We start from the raw sequence: 6000 nt of genomic DNA on the forward strand, positions 1-6000 counted from the left end.
ACACAGACCTGGGGGCATGGATCCTCCCTGGCCCCCTCCCTGCCCCCCCAGGAGTGCATGCAGTGGCAGGGAGCTGGCCCCACCCCTATCCCCCAGATGAGCAGCCTGGAGCCCTGCGGCTGCACATTGTGGCCTTGGGCACCAAGCCCCACGCACCGCCCAGCTGGGCAGCAGCCCCACCCCAACCCTGCCCAACTCCATCCCTCCCTTCGTATGGGGGACCCAATACTGCCCCCCAAGACTTACCCGAGGGAGCTCTCTCCAGACTGCCTGGTGGCCATATGCATGTACATGCACATGACGCCCCCTGCCTGACTGCCCTCCTCCCACTCTCCAGCCCCTTGCAGGCTGGAGCTCTGCCAGCCTGCAGAAAGCTATTTGCAAAAGAGCAAAATCCATGTGTTTCTCTGTTAGAATGAAGAATTCGCATTTTTCTTGGCCAAAGGGGAAAATCCTCAGTTTTTTCCATTTTTCTGTGGGAAACGGAAAACCCAGATCCCTGGTGGTAATCCAAAGGAAAACTGGGGTATGGATAGACAGAACACAAAAGGGACAGATGGACTGAGGTAGCAAAAGGAAACAGGGAAACACAGACGGGCAGGGAAAGCAAGAACGTTATGTGTAGAAAGCAGAAGGCCAGCAGTCGCACTCCTTTGCACTGCGGCGTTCTCTGCAGTCTACCATGGCATGGAGTCGATCCAGGGGAGGGGACTATCTGGTGCAACAAAGCCAGCTCAGTCTTGATCCTGCATGTGGGCACTCCCATCATCTCCCAGTGACATCTCCTCTGAGGCATTCATTACAGACAGCCAGTCTCCCCAGTGGCTGAGCCAGGCACAGTGGTACAGGTCCCTGCCATGTTTGCATGTGGTGCTGACCATTTACTGGAAAGTCTCGTCAGTACAGCACAGCTGGCAGTAGACTTGGCAGGGGCAGCACAGAACTGGCTGGGTTGTGCAAGGCCAGAGCTCTTTGGCATCCCTGGACCCAGAGCATAGGGATCAGGAAGAAGAATGTCTCCTTCTTCCGCTACCGGTTCCAACTGAAGGGAAGGGGTTGATAGGCCTGAATGTAACTGCAGGGCAAAGACTTCTCTGGTGAGAGGTGGAGACAGGGCAGACAGTGAAGACCTGGAGAAAAGACATGAGCCTCTTGTGGTCATGAACCACCTCGTCCCCACCCTTCAGAACAACTCCTCATACCTTCATAAGCATCTTAGTGCCTTCCTTAGTGCCATTCTCAACCAACACCAAGTCGTCCATCTTCCTCCATGGTGTCTGGATGGCCTCCATCCACTCAACCAGGGTGGGCAATTCATTCAGAGAGAAAGCAGAGACCACCAGGTCAAGCTTCAACTTGGGCAAGACAGGGAGGAGCTGTCAGAAGTACACAGCTGAGACACTGGATGCCTGGGAACCAGAACCACCTTGAAGCAGCTGTCCAGCGAGGGAGAGCATGGGGGGCTGACCTGTCCATACATGTATACTCATGAAGGCTCTTGCCCCATCAGCTGCATGCTGCCCAGCTGACAGAGCCAGGCCCAGAGCCAGAATCCAACCAGGTGCAGGGGGCAGCAAAGTCTGGGACCTGATAATATACCTCATGGAAGAGTCTGTGGAAGACGGCTGTGAATCCTTCAGACAGCCAAACTGCCACATATACAAGACTCTGGCTCCTCAGTTTACCTCAGTGCCTCCCAATGGTAAGTGGCATTCCAAAGCATATATAGCACCTTCCTGCAGCTTCTCTTCACCTTCTCTTCCCCTTCACTCTCCTCTGCCCCATTCAGGAGAGCTGGTGTGTCTGATGAGGAGAGCTAAACCACCTTCTCCCTCAGAAGCTGCTCCAGTTGCTATGCTCTCCTCTCCTCAGATCAGCAGTCTCAATAGGGCGCTTCCAGTGCCACAAGCAGTTAGTGAGGGCCTCCACATGATTCTTCATGTCTTGAATGGTAGCATTTTCCACCATCAGCTGAGCTGCCTCCATCCCCTCAACTGGAAGCCAGACTCTCTTGCAACACAGGACCCCCATGGGGTGCCAGTGGGGGATGTTGCCCAGGAAGTTGGAAGAACTGTCCACCTGGGTGACCCTGGGAACCACAGTGGCAAAGGGCCTCAGTGGGGCCATGGCACCCAGAGCTCCTCCCACCCCCCCTTGCAGCCACTCAGTTGCCATGGAGGCCACCAGCTTGGACAACACCAGTGCAGTCAGTCTGAAGTTGCCTCCCCAGCGAGACCCAGACCTGAATCCCAAGGGGCGCTCACACAGCAGTCCCCAAGTGATGAAAATACAGAGTTTCCCCAGCAGTAGCAACTCCCAGCAGTGCTGTCACAGTCGCAGGGTGGCAATCCAGAGAGTGGCAAGAGATGGTAAAGACCCAGAGCAGCAGCAATCCCATGTAGTGCTTCCTAAAGTGGGGCAGAGGGGCAAGCAGTGACACAAAATCTTCCCCAGTGACCTGAGAAGAAACTCCTCTTCCCCAACTCTGAACTGGGCAAGGGAGCAACTCCCACGAAGGGGAGTCTGAAGTTAAAAAACAAAAGTGACCAAAAACTCTGAAAGTTTAATAGTCTCAGGAGTTTAATAGTTGAGGTATTTAATATTGTGAGATGTAGTTAAATAGTTGGGGTATTTTATAGCTGTTATGTTTGATAAGGTTTAGTAATTTCCTTCTTTACCCTTAATAAAATTTTATATTCATTTCAGTATCCAAAATTGCTTGAGAGTGAGGATATTTTTCTCCTAGGACTCCCAGTAACGGTGACATTTTCCCAAGTTTCCAGGTGGAGGTTCAAGTCAACCCCCCCCCAAATTCAGACCTGGTCCATGTACTGCCAGCAGGGCCTGGCAGAAGGGTTTATACATAAATAATAGAGGTGCACTGATACATGAGTCCATACTGTATTGGCACTGATAAAAGGAAAATTGACATTATCAGCAATCGGCTTTTTTTGGCTGATGCGGCCAAAAATGTTGCTGGTAAATGCTACGTGCATGGGTGCAGCCACAGCATGTATACAGCCAGGAATGCAGCCTGGCAGCTTGAAATCACTGTCTGGCCAGTAAGTCTGTGTGGGAGAAGGAGCATGGGGGGTGGGCAGATTGAGGCCCCTGCAGTGAGGGAGGGAGTGGGGCTGGATCTGGGGCAGAGGCAGGGGCAGGGTGTGGGATGGAGCCAGCAGCTCATCCAGGAGTCATGGGAGGGTGAAGGGGGGTGCAGCTCCCACCTTATGTGCACCCCGGGGAAGGCATGGGGGGCATGTGACCCCCTTCCAGTGGCTCTGTGCACAGGGTGAGGGTGGGCTGCCGCTGCATGCTCGGGGCCAGGGCTGCACTTGAGCCAGATGGGGTGGGGTGAGCAGCAGCAGTGCTGGGAGGGAGGGCTACAGTGGGGGTGGGGTTATGGCAAATTTTAGGGTGGCTCTAGTCCCTACATAGCATCACCTCCCAGCACAAACACAGCTGCTGGGAAGAGGCTAGTGCAGCCCCAGCCCCGAGCGCACAGTGGGCAGTCCACCCTCAACCCACGCACAGATGAGGGAGGCACATGGCCCTGCATGCCTCTCCCAGGAATGCACACAGTGGCAGGACCCTCCCCCCCCAGCGTTCCCCAAATGAGCCACCAACTCCATCCCACCCCCACCCCACCCCAGCTGGGCAGTGCCTGCCCCAGCCCCACTGAGGGGCCTTCGATCGGTCTCTGCCATGCCCCTTCCCCCCACAGACTTACCAGTTGGATGCTGCTCTCCAAGCTGCCGGGCTGCATATCAGCGATCAGATTGGTACTGGCCAATATGGCTAATCAATAATCGGCCATCAGTATCGGCCAAAAAAATCTTTATCAGTGCACCCCTAATAAATAGTCGGAGTAGCACAGGCCAGAAACCAGAACACTCTGCCCCACACCTGGGGAATGCCCTAAGTACCAGCCAAGAGAATCTTATTCTTTCTTTCTCAGAGTCATAGAGAAGTAGGGCTGGAAGGAACCTCCGGAGGTCATGTAGTTCAATCTGATCAAGGCTTACTGATGTGTAAGGCGGACAGCACCATCACCTCCTACCCCATTAGTTAGGTTTTTACCCTCTGAGGAAGGTGCTGCAGTGGATGGGAGAGGTAGGAGTTTGACACATCCTTGTCTTTAACGCATCCAGCAGGTGGCTCTCTGATCTGCATATGGACTCCCTGACTTGCCCTCTGGAGACACCTAACTCTTCTTATTGACTGTATAGGAAACCTAGGCTTCTATCCCCAGTTCTGTGAATCACTTTCCTTGGGCAAGAAACCATTTTGGATTTTTCTCCACATGTCTTCCATATCAGCTGAACCCTTTGAGCATGTGCTGCCAGGACTCTCCCTGCCCTCTTTTCCTGGGGAGGATCCTTGCGGGGTGAGGGTTTCATGAGAGCAGGAGACCTACAGATTTCCTGCAGGTCTCTCATTGCAGGCAAAATGGGATGGGGAAGGAAGGAGGAGCAAAACAATATGCACCTTTCAGTTCATTTCCTCCCCATATCTCTGAAGCTGAAGGACCTATTTCCATTTTGTTTACATATTCATAGTGCGTATGGTTCATCATGAAAGCAAAGTACAGTTCAATAGAACAGAACCTCTGCCTGCAGCTGTCAGAGGCACACGATGAGAAGCCAAATTCTGCTCATGTTACTCACGTAGGCTCACTTACCTTATTCCTACAAGTAAGGTACATAGTTTTTGGCCCTATGACAACAAAAAATCTCAAGGTTTTGCTAGTGATATATTATAAACATCCTAAACCAGTACATTTTTGCTTGACCTTGTAAGTCAGGATGCCTGTCTAGCTTTCCCACATATTTATGCTGTTCAAGACATAACCAGGAAAATGGAATATGACATCTTATCAGCTGTTTATCATAATGTGTCTTAAGACCATTTATTCTGTAGTCCTTTCTTTCTGATTCAGGCTCAATTACTGGTATGAATAATCTCCTCTAAAATAGCACATGATGTGCTTGTGTCAGAGAGACTCTCCACAGAGGCTATCTGACACTCTTTAAAATCAATGAAATTCAGAAATTCACATCTGGCTTCTACAGGAGAAAATAAAACAACCCTTTCTCCTGTTATATATGACCTTCTCATTCTAAGACCAACTTGTTTCAAGTCTTGTGCATCTCTCAATCTGCCAAACATGAAAATGGATAACATCTTTCTTAGAACAGACAGATCTCAGAGTCTATTATATTCTATGTCTTAACGGATTCTAGCAGTAATTTGCTCTTTCCTAGTAATTGGGATTTTCACACTGCTCCACACAGTGGTATATATTCTAACTATCCACTCTGTCATGCTGCCACTAAACTTATAACAATGCCAATAACGATGGCTGTTATCAAATTCTGCAGACCTTTCAGACTTTAGGTCTTTTTATGCCTATTCCTCCCTGCCCTGCCCTGCCCTGCCCTACCCCGCCACCCCACCCCACCCCACCCTTTTCCTCACTCCCAAGCAAAAACCATGCTTTCATTTCTTTGCAATCTCTCATTGCTATAACCCTGTCATTCTTAACAGTTGGTTCATCTTAGTATTCAAATACTGAGTCCACACTGCTTGATCATGCTTCATAATTTCAGTCCCAATATGCTTTCTACCTTTATTTTACGGTATCAAAACTAGGGCTATTTATACCAGAGGGCTAAAAATATTCACTTCTAAACAGGTATAAAGTCTTGAAATTCCAAAGTCACCTGCCGCCGTTTGATTAAATATATTCTACCAGATCTAGTCTTGCCATTCTACTTCTCATCCCTACTTTACTTCCTTACATAGACACTTTCTTAATTAAACCTTGTAGGTGGATTTTTTCGAAGTGCTCAGCAATGGCCAGTGCCTCTGCCAAGTAAGTCAACAGAACAAGTCCCACAGATTTTAGCGGAAGCAGGCATACACCAAGACCAAGGGCTTTTGAAATCTCCACCACTGATTTTATTTGTTCATCTGTGCTTAATAAGTACTTTACCAACA

At 50.1% G+C, this 6000-nt stretch overlaps 1 protein-coding gene and 1 pseudogene across 3 annotated transcripts in view; both read right to left on the minus strand.

Annotated features, from left to right (window-relative positions):
- The window catches only part of LHFPL3 (lipoma HMGIC fusion partner-like 3), a 538481-nt gene that overhangs the window by 525179 nt on the left and 7302 nt on the right, over positions 1-6000 (minus strand). The gene's annotated exons all lie outside the window — the stretch shown is intronic.
- Positions 687-1986, minus strand: LOC109292066 (annotated as a pseudogene).

Source organism: Gavialis gangeticus, unplaced genomic scaffold (genome assembly GCF_001723915.1).
Source record: "Gavialis gangeticus isolate Ggan-Ray unplaced genomic scaffold, GavGan_comp1, whole genome shotgun sequence".
NCBI classification, from domain to species: Eukaryota; Metazoa; Chordata; order Crocodylia; family Gavialidae; genus Gavialis; species Gavialis gangeticus.